Below are 15,483 nucleotides of genomic sequence, written 5' to 3' on the forward strand. Positions count from 1 at the left end.
CATTAATGTCTCATGGTGTGCTGGTAAATTTGTGATTACGTTTCCAAGAGCCTCTCATAGTAGCTTTAACCAAGGTTTCAAATCTGCTGAAGCTGTTAATTTCTGCCCTGTTGACTGGTTGCCATTGGGACGTCAATGTGTGGAGCACTATCGCTTATTACACTGCTAATGCTTGTTTTCTCATGATATGCAGAACGGCTGCCAAAGTAGAGACTCCTGATGTAGTGGTAGCATCTACTGTTGAGAAAGACATGACTGTTACGATTGAAGATGAAAAGGCTTTACAGGAGGATGTGTGTAAACTGGGGGTTACTGATTCAGAGAGAGTGAATTCGGAAATATTGCCCGATGATGAATAACAGTGCATAAAGTTATAGATAGGTAGCCGTGTTGGTCTGCCATAGTCAAAACAAAATAAAAAAATTCCTTCTAGTAGCACCTTAAAGACCAACTAAGTTAGTTCTAGGTATGAGCTTTCGTGTGCATGCACACTTCTTCAGATACACAGTGTATCTGAAGAAGTGTGCATGCACACGAAAGCTCATACCTAGAACTAACTTAGTTGGTCTTTAAGGTGCTACTGGAAGGAATTTTTTTATTTTGTTTTGACTAGTGCATAAAGTGTAAAACTGCAGTGTCTGCAGTCCACTGTTCTTGTAATCCATAAAATACTGTATATGAGCAGTACCAAACAAGAAGGCCCTGCAGAGCTACTGAAGTTGTACAGGCTCAGATATCATTAGGGGAATGGAGTTCCACAGTTTGGGGTCAGCTATCAAATTGTGATCTTGCTATGCAGTGTTAGTCTAGGGGACAATGTCTGTTAAAAAACTTACCACAAGAAAAAGGTGGTTCTCAAAGGATGTACAGCCAAAACAGGGGTGCAGGTGGCGCTGTGGTCTAAATCACTGAGCCTCTTGGACTTGCAAATCAGAAGGTTGGTGGTTTGAATCTGCACAATGGGGTGAGCTCCTGTTGCTCTGTCCCAGCTCCTGTCAACCTAGCAGTTCGAAAGCACACCAGTGCAAGTAGATAAATAGGTACCACTGTGGTGGGAAGGCAAACGGCATTTCTGTGTGCTCTGGTTTCTGTCACAGTGTTCCGTTGCACCAGAAGCGATTTAGTCATGCTGGCCACATGACCTGGAAAGCTGTTTGTGGACAAGCGCCTGCTCCCTCAGCCTGAAGCGAGATGAGTGCTGCACCCCATAGTTGCCTTTGGTTGGACTTAACTGTCACAGGGTCCTTTACCTTTACCAGCCAAAACTGGATCCTACTTAGGAGATGACTGGGAAGTGGAGTACCCAGTCTCTCATGCTATCAGATTCTGAAATGGTTGGAAAGTTTTCATGCATTTATATCATGGGAAACTGGTAATCACCTAAAAGTGACCCAACCCTGCCCACTCCCTCACCAGCTTAGACTTAATCACAGCCAAGAATTTGCTTATCAGTTTCCTTAGATGCAGCAGCAACAGCAGGAGCTCATAGTCAACAATATAAAGGGCTGAAATCAAGTATCTTCACAACTGGGGATAATTTCCCCCTCATTGGTCTCTGGGAGAAGATAACTGAACAAGCTTGGGTCAAATGGACTCTAAACAACTTGTTGAGAGCTAATGGTAATCATGTACAAAATTCCAAAATTATTTCAAAATACAAACTTTAACTGTAGATAAAGTGTTTTCACTGCACAAATCATGCCAGCTGATGATTTTCATGATTGGCTCAGGGAAGTTGATGACATATGACTTTGAAGAGGAAAACAAAACCTGATTTCAAATACCAAGAGGAAGTGGGAAACAGTGCTTGCTTCAGAAGGATTTAGAGAGCAGGGAAAACAGCTGCCTAATATTATTTTCTCTCAGAATGTAGGATATTCTGAGGTGGACTCTGAATACAGAATTCACCCCAGTGTTCTTATCCTTACATGTTCTTTCATTGGAAAAAGATAGGGAAAGGATAGGAAATCAGAGATAGAATAGAAATAGCTGAAGGTTCTATGCCTACATAGTGCAGCCTCAAATTCTGCAAAACTGCAAAAACAAATAAATAAAAAATATTCACAGAGTACAGCTAAGGGTGTTATATAGGGTTAAACAATATAGCACTCACAAGACAATCTGCAAATTATATATTAGGAAGGGGGTGGGGAGTGTAAATGTTGACGGGACAGGTGGAAGCCTGACAATGCATGCTGCCTGCTGTCATCTCATCAGAGTCCTTGACTCTCCCAGTTTTAAAGCAAGGGCCTCCCAGTAGTCACTCAGGCATCGCTGCTTCCTGCTTCAGAGACTCCATCTCCTGGAAATAGCCTGTCAGGTCCCATCTGTTTTTTCTTTTGTGAAGTTGCCAGCCTCCTGAGAATGGGTCCTCTATTCCCATCTCCTCGCTGATGCTGGAAAACCAAAGGGGAATAACCCCTCCAATCTGCCAGAAATTGGTTTTCTGATATCAAGGACTTTGCCTCAGGGAGCTGCAATCTACAGTACTTAGATGAAAATTAGATTTGTAAGTACAGCGCTTTCCTTTGTTGTCTGCTTGCAAAAACCTCCGTGTTTGCCTGCTTCTTGCTGCATATGTTGAAAGAGCTTAAAGTGAAATAAGCCATTAATAAGCAAAATTCAGAAAATAAATATGTATTATGACAGCTGGTGTGGTTTGAAGAAAAGAAGATAAGTAAACTTTCTCAACACCTCCACCCTTCCTAAACTCAAATGAAAACTTTTGTTTAGGCCTCGAGGACTGAATAATTCTTAGGCACCACAATTAGTTGCTATTTTACTTGTCAGAACCTTGGAGACTATTAAACATGTGCCCCATTAGATATGGCATAGTCATTAATCACACAAAGCATTCCTTCTGATTGGTTTATCAATCAAGCAACTATGTCTTTACCCCAAGTTTAATACAATTATCCAATGGCATAAACCTGCACTGTGCTTTAAAAATAGAGGAGTAGAACTTGAATTTGTTGATTCAAGCTTGCAGTTGCCTAGGCCTCTCTTTTGGTCCGTGAACCTTTATCCTGTGCAAGGCAGTACCAGTTATGTTCGCTGACTGTCCTTGGCTTCCTCCAGCCACTTCCTGCTGGGCTCTTATATTGTTTCAGCATGGCACAATTCCCAGACTCTTGATTTATTATCAGGTGAGTAACAAGTTTTACCACAGAATAAAAAATGGCAAATTCTAACAATAGCCCTACTGGATCATCCCAAATCCCATCTAGTCCAGCATCCTCTTCCCACAATGGCCAATCAGATAGGCCTGGGAAGCCACAAGTGGAGATGAGGGAACAGTGGAATCATAGGACAGTGGAATCATAGGATAATTATATTTTTATGATTACCAGTGTATCTTGTGGTTTTATGTCTATCCATCTTTTAGTTGTATGGAATGGATTTATAAATCCATATACCATATTTTTTATGGTAGGGGCCGCCTCTTTATAAGACTTCCACTGATTAGGAAGCAGGATGAACATTTTTGAAATACAGGGGTGCCTCCAGTTGCGGACGGGATCCATTCTGGAGCTCCAGTTGAATCCCGAGGGTTTAGCAACAGGAGGTGCCTGTTCTGCGCATGCACGTGGCACGGTAGAGCATTTCTGCGCATGTGTGCGGTGCAGTAGAGCGCTTCTGCACATGCACATGCCGTGAAACCTGGAAAAATACTTCCGCATTTGCTGCATGCGTATCCTGAAGGATACGTAACCAGAGGTGCTTGTAAGTAGAGGTACCACTGTAAACTAAGAGAATGATAGACTGGAGTTTGACTAGAGGGAAATAAGAATACATGCAAAACATTTCAGCAACTTTGTAAAATCTTGGAATGGAAACAGAGTAGCCAACCACTGTGAGCTTCATATTGATGAGATAGCTCTTAAATGTTAAATCAATCCATCCTTCAAAAATAAGCTTGGGCACTTCCAGTTTTTAATACAGTGGTACTGTGGTTTGCATACGTTTTGGATTACAAACACGTCAAATCCGGAAGTGCGTGCCCCGTTTGCAACCTTTTTTTGGATTACAACCCATTTTTTTTTAATTACGAACATTTTTTTTTTTGGAAGCCCCATTAGCAAAAGCGCGCCTTGGGTTGCAACCTGTTTTGGTTTACAAATGGACCTCCAGAACGGATTATGGTTGTAAACCAAGGTACCACTGTACTTCAGTAGTAAGTTCTTCATCATTTAGGCTGAATTGTGGAAGTATCGTGGACAACCTCATTACAGCATTTTTAAAGAAAGTAAACATCAAAACAACACTAATAATTTAATGAAAACAATAGTCCTCTTCAACAATTTATCCAGGTTATTTCCATGGCATGGAAAGAGATAGCATGGTTGCACACTCTTCCCCAATCTCAACCTTTTCACTCTAGTTGAACTCAGTTTGTGTTGAGAGTAAATATGTATGTAGATTGGGCTGCTAAGTATATTTGTCTGAAAGCAAGACCTACTGAAATCAGTACAACTTCCAAATAAAGGTGTTTAGGAGTGGATTTTACATATTGCGTGGAGTACTAGTAGTAGTAGTAGAAGAAGTAATATACATTTATTAGTTGCTTTTTACAAAAGAAGTCTCAAAGTAACAATCAATTAAAACCCAGAAAATTTAGACAACCTACAGTACAAAATTCTCATCCAGTTTATCAAATGCATTTATCACATTTCTCTGATGTAAAAATGATAAAAGTGATGTGTGACATATCACTGACCAAAGCTGACTCAGTATAACTAGCTGCAATCCTGTACACGGACTGCTTAAATCCCAAAGTGAGTGGGAATTAAGCAGCCTGCCATGGCACAGGATTGCAGCCTGATTATCTAGTGAAATAAATTGTTATTACTACATTTGGAACATCTCAGGTGAAATAACATTTACTAAAGAATAAGGTTGCCATATTTCAGAAAGTGAAAATCCAGACACAAAAGTTATTTATTGCGATTTTAAGAAAAAGTTGTTGAGTTTTGTTGTTGTTGTTGTTGAAAAATCTAAAAAAACCCCAATAAGTTGTTGAGCTATTCTTGTGGAGTTTGGGACTGCTGACATGGCTTGCCACCCAGATGCAATTCCCAACAGCCAAATCCCAGGCATATGGCAACCCTACCAAAGAATGAAGCCTCCAAAATAATCTGCACTGGCTGCCTTCAGAGTCAGAGTATTGGGAAAAGACTGACCCCTGGATGTATCTGAAATATCAGATCCATACCCTTAAAGGAAGGCAGCTGTGGGATGTTGACAGAAGCACACAAAGTGCATGATAAATATTCACACAACCCATTAAAATGACATAAGCAATTAGAATGGCTTCTGATATGGTTGCATTCCATTGCAGATCAGCTGCTGGAGCTGCGACTGAAGTAGCTTTTCTTTCCTTATCTGTTGTTAAATGTAATACATGTGAAGCAGTAGAGCAGATCAAGTCTTATACAATCATTTATATTTTAAAAGTAAAAGGAACCATTTGGAGAGCTGCCACAACAGCCCTGAGTAAAATTCCATTTTATATCTTCAGTGCTGTGCTATTTAAATTAATGCAAGGGGCACTGGTTTCCTTCAGAGCTCAAGGACATCACAGCCAGTCTGAAGTGTTTGTACAATTTGAATTAACTAATTCAGATCATCTCACCTCCAGAAGAATAAAATAAAACAGGGGTAAAAATACTAAGGAGGGCACTAAAATAACATAGGGATTAAAGGCTGTCCATCTGGAAAGAAGAAAGTCTAAGGAGACTAGACGCACAAACCCAAGTTCTGCATAGTTTTGATGGGCACATGTTCAGAATATGTTTCCTCCCATGCTAGTCTACCTTCACAATAGGAAACCTTCATTATGCATGGACAGCATTTCCTGACTCACAGAAGAGAGCTAGGCTGACTCCAGAGTCTGAAACTATTGCATCATAGCACAGGAAAGAAGAAACCTTTGTCCCAAAGGTTTGACACAGAGGTAGGCCTATAAAGCTTTTGGCACACTTCATAAGATGCAAGCTGCCAGCCACGTGGTGGTCCACCAGGAGTTCAATAAAACTCATGCTTCTGCTGCCTGCTTTTGGGTTTGTTGGGTGACAACTTGTACATGCCTCTTAAGGACTCTTAATGTGTTGGATACAGGTTTAGTTACTCAGTGAAATCAGTGGGACTCAATTAAAACAGTTGGTCATTACATTACTTATGCCCCATTCATTTCAATGCATCTGCCCCAAATATGACTAAGTCTGGATCCAACCTATTGTTATAAATGTACTGGGAAAACACAAGGGACATATATACACTGTAGCTAGGCTATCCCCTGCTGAGCCCTAAAGTCACTACAAAGCCCTGGTGAGAGGGAGTCAGGGCCTTTCCTGACCAGCATGGATGGAAGTAGCCAATCTATCCCTGAGCTGTTGCCCAAAATTTAAACTTTAGGAGGCTTCCAGAACAAAAAGATTTCTGCCTGAGCACTCTTTCTTCCATGTTGCACTGCAGAGGGGTTGTCCAGGTTGAAGCTCCAAGGGCCAGAAGCTTCTATGAGGGAAGACTTGAAGACACCAGGAGACACTTCAACACTTGGAACACTTGGAAAACCTCAGTGATGCAGCATCAACCAACCTGTTTAGCTTAACTTTGTGAATGGAAGCTGCAGGTTCCTTTGTGCTCTGCTGCAGGTTCCTTTGTGCTCTCCACCTGAGGAAAGTGTGTGTGTGCTTTTAAGCTGGACAGAGCAGAACTATTGTCCACCCGCCCGCCCCACCCAAAAGAGCTTTGCGACAGTTTTCTTTAGTGTGGCTTTTAACTAGCTGTGTACCAAGTTCATGTCCTCAAGAATATAGACCCAAACTGTAAGAAATTTTGAAGGTTACTTCCAAAATGCTGCCCAAGCTGTTTGCTATCATGTCTGTTGTCTACATCACCGAACAAGACTACAAATAGGTCAGTTTTTTTTGTTTGCTCTGCCTGATGTAGTACATTTAAAGTATTTCTGACATTGTCCATTAATTGTCTTGTAAGGTCAAAACAACACTGATCTTTCACTGTGGCATGATTAATTATTGTATTCAAGTTCCTTGCTAAAGAAGCTGTGAATATTTAGGTATCTTAGCAAGCTAAACAGAACTTTCTAAATATATGATTTCCCCTCCATTTGGTTTAGGTATCACCATCATTTTAGACATTTTCCAGGAAGGTGGAAGAGCACTTGAGGTAAGTACTTCATTAAAGGCACGGGGCAGGGAAATTAATAACGTATTTATGGAGTTATTTAAAATTCAGCTTATAATACATCTGCTTATAATACAGTACATGGGATGAGTCCAGAGCACTATTCCTGGTCTAGTTAGGTACAGCTTAGACTCCATGCAGCTCTGTCCAAGCAAAATGTCTACCACTGCAGTCCATACAATATAATTTTTGTTTCTGCTTCTTGGGGAAATCATAAAAATACTGAGGGGAGGGGAGAGATCAGGCCTGTGCACCAGTTTCTCCACTACTGAACTAGAGGATAAAGAGTACTGTTTCTCAGGTCTGCTAGCGAACTGTAGCATTTCATGGCTAACACCTTACATCTGGACATTTCAGTGACACTTTACTCCATTCTTATCCTGCCAATATCCTATAATGCCTTGAATATTTGTGTGATACAGCTGAGTCTTTGAGGGAATCTCCTCTTCATTTCGGCTTGAAAAACATACAGGCTTCCCAAACTGAGCAACAGTGCTGTTGTTTTCTCTCTTCTGCTCTCAGAGCTCCTGCTCTCTTGCTTCCAGAAGTATTTCATGGGTCCTGGTTTTCTGTCAGGGGTTCTGATCTTCTTTTGTGTCCAGAATGTGATCCAGGTCAAGCTCTTTCTCTGGCACTTCTTCTGCTTGGAAACTGAGTTTTATAAGCATCTTACATCCCTCTGTTTGATTCTTCCTTGCCATACCTTTGAAACTCCAGTGGGAGCACTTACAGTGTACCTTGGCTTTTTCAAAGTGCTTTTGGTTTATGGCTTATGTTTCCTCAAAGGAAGATCCTGGTCTATTTTTTATTCCTACACTCCACGACAGACTGATGTTCACACTTCCATTTCTCACTGTCCTCCTGGCTCTGTTCCATGCCTAGGGTATAACTAGTGAGAACAAGCCTTTCATCTTGTTCACATTTATTGACTGCTGGCTTACACGTGACTCCTCTTTTGCTTTTAATGTAACTGCATAAACTATTGTTTGGATTTTCAGCAATTAATCACCAGAGTAGGAATATAACTGTTGCACACAGTTATATTGATTTTAATCATGCTAGATTTGAACTGGTGGCCTAGATAAAAAAAAAATTCACGTGGTCATTTTTATGTCATGGAGATATTTATGCCACCATTTTCCTTCTCATATTTTAAAGTGCTCTGCTAAACAGTTTTTAATGTTTTCAGCTGCAACAATATCCTAAATGGAACACACACATCCACCACATAATAAAGTATGATTCTTTGTTATGGTCCCCTCCTTCCCATCTGTTCACCACTAGCTCAGAGAAGTGAAAAGAAATATCACCTTCATTTGAGAGAGAGAATAGTCAAATATTACTGCTACCTGATACCATCACACCAACCTAAATCTTGTCTTGAAGTTTGCAGCTAAAGCAATTGAGCTGGGAAAATTAAAATGGCTGCAGATAGGCTGGCCATATACAAAAGGGACATAGAGCTCTACTACCTTTAATTAATCTATAAAAGACAGAACTCAGGCAGGTGCAGTCTGTCTTACAGAGGAAGTGAAAAAATGCTTCTCCCGAAATTCTCTTCTACATAAAGCTTTCACTTCCTTTATTTGCATCTGATACCCCTAGTTATAGCAAACATGGTGAAAGTGTGACTCTTTCCCAAATTCTGTTCTGCTTTTATTTAATTTCAACCAATTCAGGGTCTCTGGAGGGACTTACAATGATGCAAAGCCAAACATGATGTAACCAGTGCTTTTTTCTAGGGGTAAGCAGGGGTACGCACACCCCTAAACATTTTGTGAATCTAAGTTTGGCCTCATTAAGGGGCAGTATTTCAATATGAGTAGGAAAATGAGAGTACCCCTAAACATTTTTTTAAGGAAAAAAGCACTGGATGCAACATTCATAAATAAAGCAATATACTGTCTTGAACACATATGCATGTCTGGATTCTATGTAAAAGGCACAATAAAACATGCATTAGATGACTTAAAGTTCTCTCTTCCAGAATAATGCCATGTAATCTCTTTGATTAGGTTCCCTAACAGTTCCATAAGTTTACTTTTGCAGCCTAGTCCAGCTGTTCACAAAAAGGAAACCTTATTCTTCACTCTCTGCTGTTCCAAAGCAGGCTTCTTAAAACAAGCTCTGTAAAGGAAAAGGGCCTCCTCCTGTGGGCTTTACAGTAAGGAGGTGACCAACTGTTCCTTATCTAAACACCAGCTCCTAACTGCATGGCAAATGAAATCATATTTGTTTCTCCCTGTGGCCCAAGGAGACCCGGATAGTGAAAAGCAGGGTATAATTCTAAAAAGATAAAGAAAAAGGTAGCTGCTCTACACTTCAGCTTCCTATTGAGCATGTGCAGAAATATAATCTTGCCATACTTCTTAAAGCAACATGTACACAAATGTGCTGCAAAAGCAGCTAACTTAAACATATGCATTCTGCAAGAAGGGGCCTGCTCCAGGTTGATGATTCTGTAGCTCTTCTACCAGCCAATCCATTTCCACACTAGACACACTCTGATTAAGGGATACTTCACATGCCCCATGGCAGAAAATAGGTGTTTGTTCTGGATCAACTGAATGTTATGTAGCAACAAGCCCAAGCCAATCCTGGGTTTTCTGATATGTTGTAACCCACTGTGGTTGAAAAACTGCATTTGTTGAATGCATACATTACCAGTGTCACCTTAAAAATGCCCTGTGTGAAACCACCCTCAAATTGAAGCTCAGCCCTCATTAATGTTTAATATATGAAATGTGAGGGAAACTATTTTAAGACATTTGAAAAAAAGCCACCTGGGATTGCGAGCATTCGCAACTGAATGTCCAGTGGTGTGAAAGTACATCAGGGGCAATCCACATAGCAATCCTCTTAAATAGGTCCTGCCAAACATAAGATGCTTGTTGTGTGGATTGGTCCTACTGCAACAGCAGTGCATACATCCATTTGGCAAAGACATTTACATACAACACAGCACTCCCCGCCCCCTGCACATTCTGTTCATGCCACATGGAAGGATTTCTCGGCACCAGCCACATGACTGTGGCAATATAGAGCAGTTCTTAGAGGACATCTTTCAATGATCACAAAGCAAATGTGTGTGTGTGTGTGTGTGTGTGTGTGTGTGTGTGTATGATGGTGTTGGTGGTGTAATGAGGATGACACAAAGTTTCTGAGCCACATGTAAAAAAATTACTGTTAACTCCCTTGAGCATAGCTTGACTATGTTATCTATCTATCTATCTATCTATCTATCTATCTATCTATCTATCTATCTATCTATCATCTATCTATCATCTATCTATCTATCTATCTATCTATCTATCTATCTATCTATCTATCATCTATCTATCTATCATCTATCATCATCTATCTATCTATCATCTATCTATCATCTATCTATCTATCATCTATCATCTATCTATCTATCTATCTATCTATCTATCTATCATCTATCATCTGTCTATCTATCTATCTAATCTATATCTATATCTATATCTATATCTATATCTATATCTATATCTATATCTATATCTATATCTATATCTATATCTATATCTATATCTATATCTATCTATCTATCATCTATCTATCTATCATCTATCTATCTATCATCTATCTATCTATCTATCATCTATCTATCTATCTATCATCTATCATCTATCTATCATGGGTGTCATTATGTTACTTAATTACATCAGTTATTTAAACATTAAGGCTGCAATACCATATGCTTGGTATTCATAGTAATAGGAAGAAAGCTGCAGCAGTACTTTAGGGCTAGACTTCTTTTAATAAAATCTATATGTGCAACCAGTTCTTTTTCCTGCCCTCTAGGCTCTATCATACACACACACACACACACACACACACACACACACACACTATATATATATATATATATATATATGGAGAATCTTAGACATAAAAAATTTAAAAGGTCAATTTTATGATGAAGCGCACAGACCTGGATATTCTAAATGGCACCCTAGACTAAAGCAGCTAATTGCTTTTTTCACAGCACAACTCTCTTAAGTGCTCACAATGCAAATGGGTTCATATGGGGGGTGGGTGGGAATCCAAATGCATCTATCTTCTCTTTCCAAGCCTGCCGGGACTTATTTGAGATGAGTGATGCTACAAAGAAATAGAAATCACCTGGAGCCTGTTAAAATTATAATCCAGGAAAGGGGGGGGGGCAGGAAACCCCACAATTATGACAGTTTTAATCCATCTGCCTCTGTGCATCCACTCCAGTTCCAATCAGCTGCTATGGTCACAGGTGCATTATTCTGCGACAGGAGATGAAAAATTCCTTACTGAACAAACATTCCAAATAGCAAGATACCACAGCATCTCAGCTTGCTTATCTCTACAGCTTTAGAGGCATTTATTTGTCAGTAAACAAAATAAATTAAGGTCATATATTGCCTTGTAGCACATCTCTAGTTCTGCATTGTGTAGGGAACTTGCTGAATGATATCTAGGTTTGCTTCCAGGAGCCAATTTTGCATTATGCATCACATTTTAAACAAAGGTAATGCAACAATGCAAGCCTGCAGTTTGTTAATTAACTTCTGGGGAAAGCATTAGTTCACAGTGAATAGCACAACACATCAATATACAAGCAGCACATTTCCCTGCCTGAAAAAGTGATTTTACCATTGCTAATATAGCAATTTGCATTTTTTAAACACACACATGCACACATTAATTTCACCTTACTTTACATTTCAAGTTTTGATTTGCCAATGTGAGATATGTCATTTATGTGGTAAAAATTATACAGATTGTAAATAAAATATTTAAATTGTGCCTACATGTACTTGCCATATTGAATAGTAGTAATTGATGGAAACTGATAAAACTGCCTGATAATGAGAGCAGGGACAATTTATTTATTTTATTTATTAAACTTCACTAGTTACCTTTTTCAAAAACCAAAGTAATTCAGAGCGACTTAGAACAATAAACAAACAGACAAATCATTCTTCACAAATACAAAGGCTGGAGTCTCCATAATGATGTTATGTCAAATTGGACTGTAAATACCTTCAGACCAAACCAGAGACTTTGCAGGGGGCAGAATGAAAAAGAACTTTGGGAATGGATTTTGCTCAGAAAAAACACACACCAGGAGATAAATGGTTAAGCATCACCTCTACCTGCTGGTCTATACTTCTCTCACATACATGGAGGTAATGAGTTTTGATTTTGACTTTCCTCTTCCCTCCTTGTCCTCTTTCCCTTGTGTGTCATGGTTTATAAGATTGTGAGCCTGTAGGTAGGGACTGTCTTGTTTTTGATTATATGTAAGCCACTCTGGGAGCCTTTTGGCTAAAGAGCACGACATAAATGCTCCAAATAAATAAATAAACAATACATAAATATAATGCTTCTTAAACCAGTGGTTCCCAACCTGTGTGGCCTGTGGATCTGTGGGGGGCTGTGGAGTCGTCCCAAGGGGTCCACGAATAATGCTCCTCCAGCCAGTGCTTGATTGGTTTCTTCCTCTACCCTCTTCTTTGTCCCAGCAGGATCTCCAGGAAGGCTGCCTTATCATTGAGGAGCTTTTGAATACACAGAACTGCTGCTCATTGGCTTTGGCCTGTACCTTCCCCACTTCCCTTTTCCTGTACTCAGTGTGAGGTGTACTTAGATAAACCTGGCAGCTCGGTATTGGAAAACCCTTTTTTTTGTGGAGTGTGATTTAATGAGAGCCATATCAACTGAAGACACTTAGAGCAGACAGGATCTGGAGTTGCCAGCTTTCTTCAGGGCTGCAGTCCTATGTACACTTAATCCAGGAGTGAACCCCACTAGCAAAGTAAAACTTACCTGCAAGTAAACAGTCATAGGCCTGGGATGTAAAACCACTCCATGCTTTCTAATTCCAATTTATTTTTTTTCAGTGTGCCTGTATCTCATAATATTACTATTGTAATATTTTTTATATTATGACAGAGACCCGAGAATAATGCATCTCAAATAAATTGTTAGCATCATCTGCTAATGTCTAATAGATTAACTCTTACTGATTTATTAGATCAAATAGATCAAAGTACTACTGCTTGCTTAATTGGTGCAATTTGCATACAGTTATTCTGCTTGTGATGAATTTGCACCATTGGACTTTCCAGGGATTCATAATGTTGGTTTTTCTTGATTTGCCACAGCACATCTTTTGATCCCTGGTAGTGATTCCTAAATAAGACTATTTTCCTGCTTATGTTTGCAGAACTTGGTAATTAATCCAGCGCATGTGTAACTGCATTTACTTAGTGCAACATCATTCATCCTGGTATTCCCCTTTCTGCCCTGCTATTTGTTGTTGCTCACTCTAGAAGACTGATTTCTCTCGTCCATCTTCTACTGTCATGTCATGCTGGATACATTAGCTTCCTCATTAAGATGAAAAAGTTGCTCCGTAGTGTGTCCTTTTGGTTAAACACAGCTTGTCACATGGTAGTAGTTCAATGCATGCCAGCAATGCCTTTGGTTTCAATAAGCATGGTTTAAACCTTTGACAGAGCTGCTTCTTAGCTCAAGTAGGAATTACAAAACTTTTGAAAAGGTGATTTCTCCAACTGTATAACCTGACTTCAAAAGTTCTCTTAAATCATCATAAGATACAGCTAAAAGTTGAAATTGCTTCTAACCTGCCCCCAAAGGAAAACTCATCTTAATCCACTCCTACACCTGTTCTTATATGCAACCACAAAGGACATTAAGATCAAAGTGGGTTTTTGTTCTCAAGCATTCTGAACCTGGTGGTGGACCTTTTGATTAGCAAAGTGCCCAGGAAAAAACAGAACTTAAGTTGCAACTTTGTCCTTCAGTGATATTGATGGGTATAGTTTCATTATTCCTGGTAACTTCCTTCTAGAACTGCAGTATATGGCTTGAATAGACTAAAGTGCTGCTTTTTGGGTTACATTTATAGACACTGGATGACACCTGCATTCACCGTTTTACAGATAATGGAGCAAACTCTGTGCCTTTAAAATGTCATGTCAGATTCAGTCTCAGGATTTATTTCATTTCGTCATGATGAAAACATAGGAATAGTTGTGTTAAGCCTAAACACTTTTTCTTGTGAGAATAATTAATGTGCTATCACAGACAACTGGGAAAGACAGCTATGCCCAGCTTTTCAGGAAATGATTATTCAAGGAAATCTGAAACATGAATTTTAAGAAAGCAAAAAGATTGGCAAAGAAGAATGGGAGTAGGAAATCTAAGATGCACCAAGCTTGTAGGATCATAGGCTCTTGTAGCATTTAGGATTTATACTACCCAGCATCAAGTCTGGCATCTTGGTTTTAAATAAGAAAAATACATTCACATTGTGATGGTTCAGTATAACAAATACTGTATGTTTTCATTTCAGACTAGCATGATTCTAAAAATTCTGGAATAAGGGAAAAGAGATGGAATGATGTTGTCTCTTGATTTAGGACAGCTCTATATCAAATATAAACACTCCAACTAAAAAGAACATTGATTCCTGAAAACTGAAGTTTGTAAACCTTTGGAGTCACTGAACTTTAGCTGGCTGATCTTTTGATTTGTTACCACTTAGGTCCACTGCCAGCTTCTTTCTAATGGACATTAGGCTCTTTATCTTCTGAAAAACAGGGTAGTCTAACCAGCTAATACTGAAAATATCAATTGGCTTTTAAGCTGTTCCACCCATATTTAAAACAAAATACCATCCTGTTTGAATCTTCAGAAGACTAAGTTATTTCCTGAAGCAGGCATGGAGAGTGCAGTTTATTAATCTTTGACGGACCACAAGCTATTGCATATATTGACAAGTGCTTTGTATGTAGGAGCATTAAATGATGTTAACCGACTCAAAGTCAAACAAAGACATTGAAAAAAAGAACAGTGAAACATCTATTATATGCATTGTTAGAAGGACATTGAATTGGCATTTGTAACCTGGGTCATACAATGTATAAAGCATGGGTGACCAACCAGTGAACTGAGGGCAACATGTAGCCCTTGACCTAATTTCACGCAGGGAGATGGGAAGCTTGGAGAGTGGAAGAGGGAAGGAAAGAGGGAAAATGGGAAATCTGAAATAGATGAAGGAAACAATAAAAGCCCTCTGGATGTGATGAGTCAGACCTCTGGGAAGAACATTCCCCTGCCCCCAGCATGCCAGGGACGAAGAAGTGGGAGAGCAAGTGACAGAGTGAGAGAGAATGGGGTGGCAGTAAGAGACTGAAAAGAGGGGGTCCCTACCCACTTTTGGTTCCACTTCCTTCTGGCATGCAGCCCCCT

The 15,483-nt window shown here is 39.6% G+C and overlaps 1 protein-coding gene and 1 long non-coding RNA gene across 6 annotated transcripts in view; one reads left to right on the forward strand and one right to left on the reverse strand.

The window, feature by feature from the left end:
• Positions 1 to 8,790, forward strand: part of LOC307213097 — a 72,292-nt gene extending 63,502 nt beyond the window's left edge. Inside the window, exons 3-4 of the long non-coding RNA XR_013837376.1 lie at positions 7,139 to 7,188; positions 7,729 to 8,790. This is a non-coding gene — a long non-coding RNA (uncharacterized lncRNA). The remainder of the gene's footprint in view (positions 1 to 7,138; positions 7,189 to 7,728) is intronic.
• Positions 1 to 15,483, reverse strand: part of NKAIN2 (sodium/potassium transporting ATPase interacting 2) — a gene marked incomplete at its 3' end in the record, with an annotated part of 446,279 nt that overhangs the window by 62,208 nt on the left and 368,588 nt on the right. The window lies entirely within an intron of this gene.

This window comes from Podarcis cretensis, assembly GCF_951804945.1.
Source record: "Podarcis cretensis genome assembly, chromosome: 3".
Taxonomy (NCBI): Eukaryota; Metazoa; Chordata; class Lepidosauria; order Squamata; family Lacertidae; genus Podarcis; species Podarcis cretensis.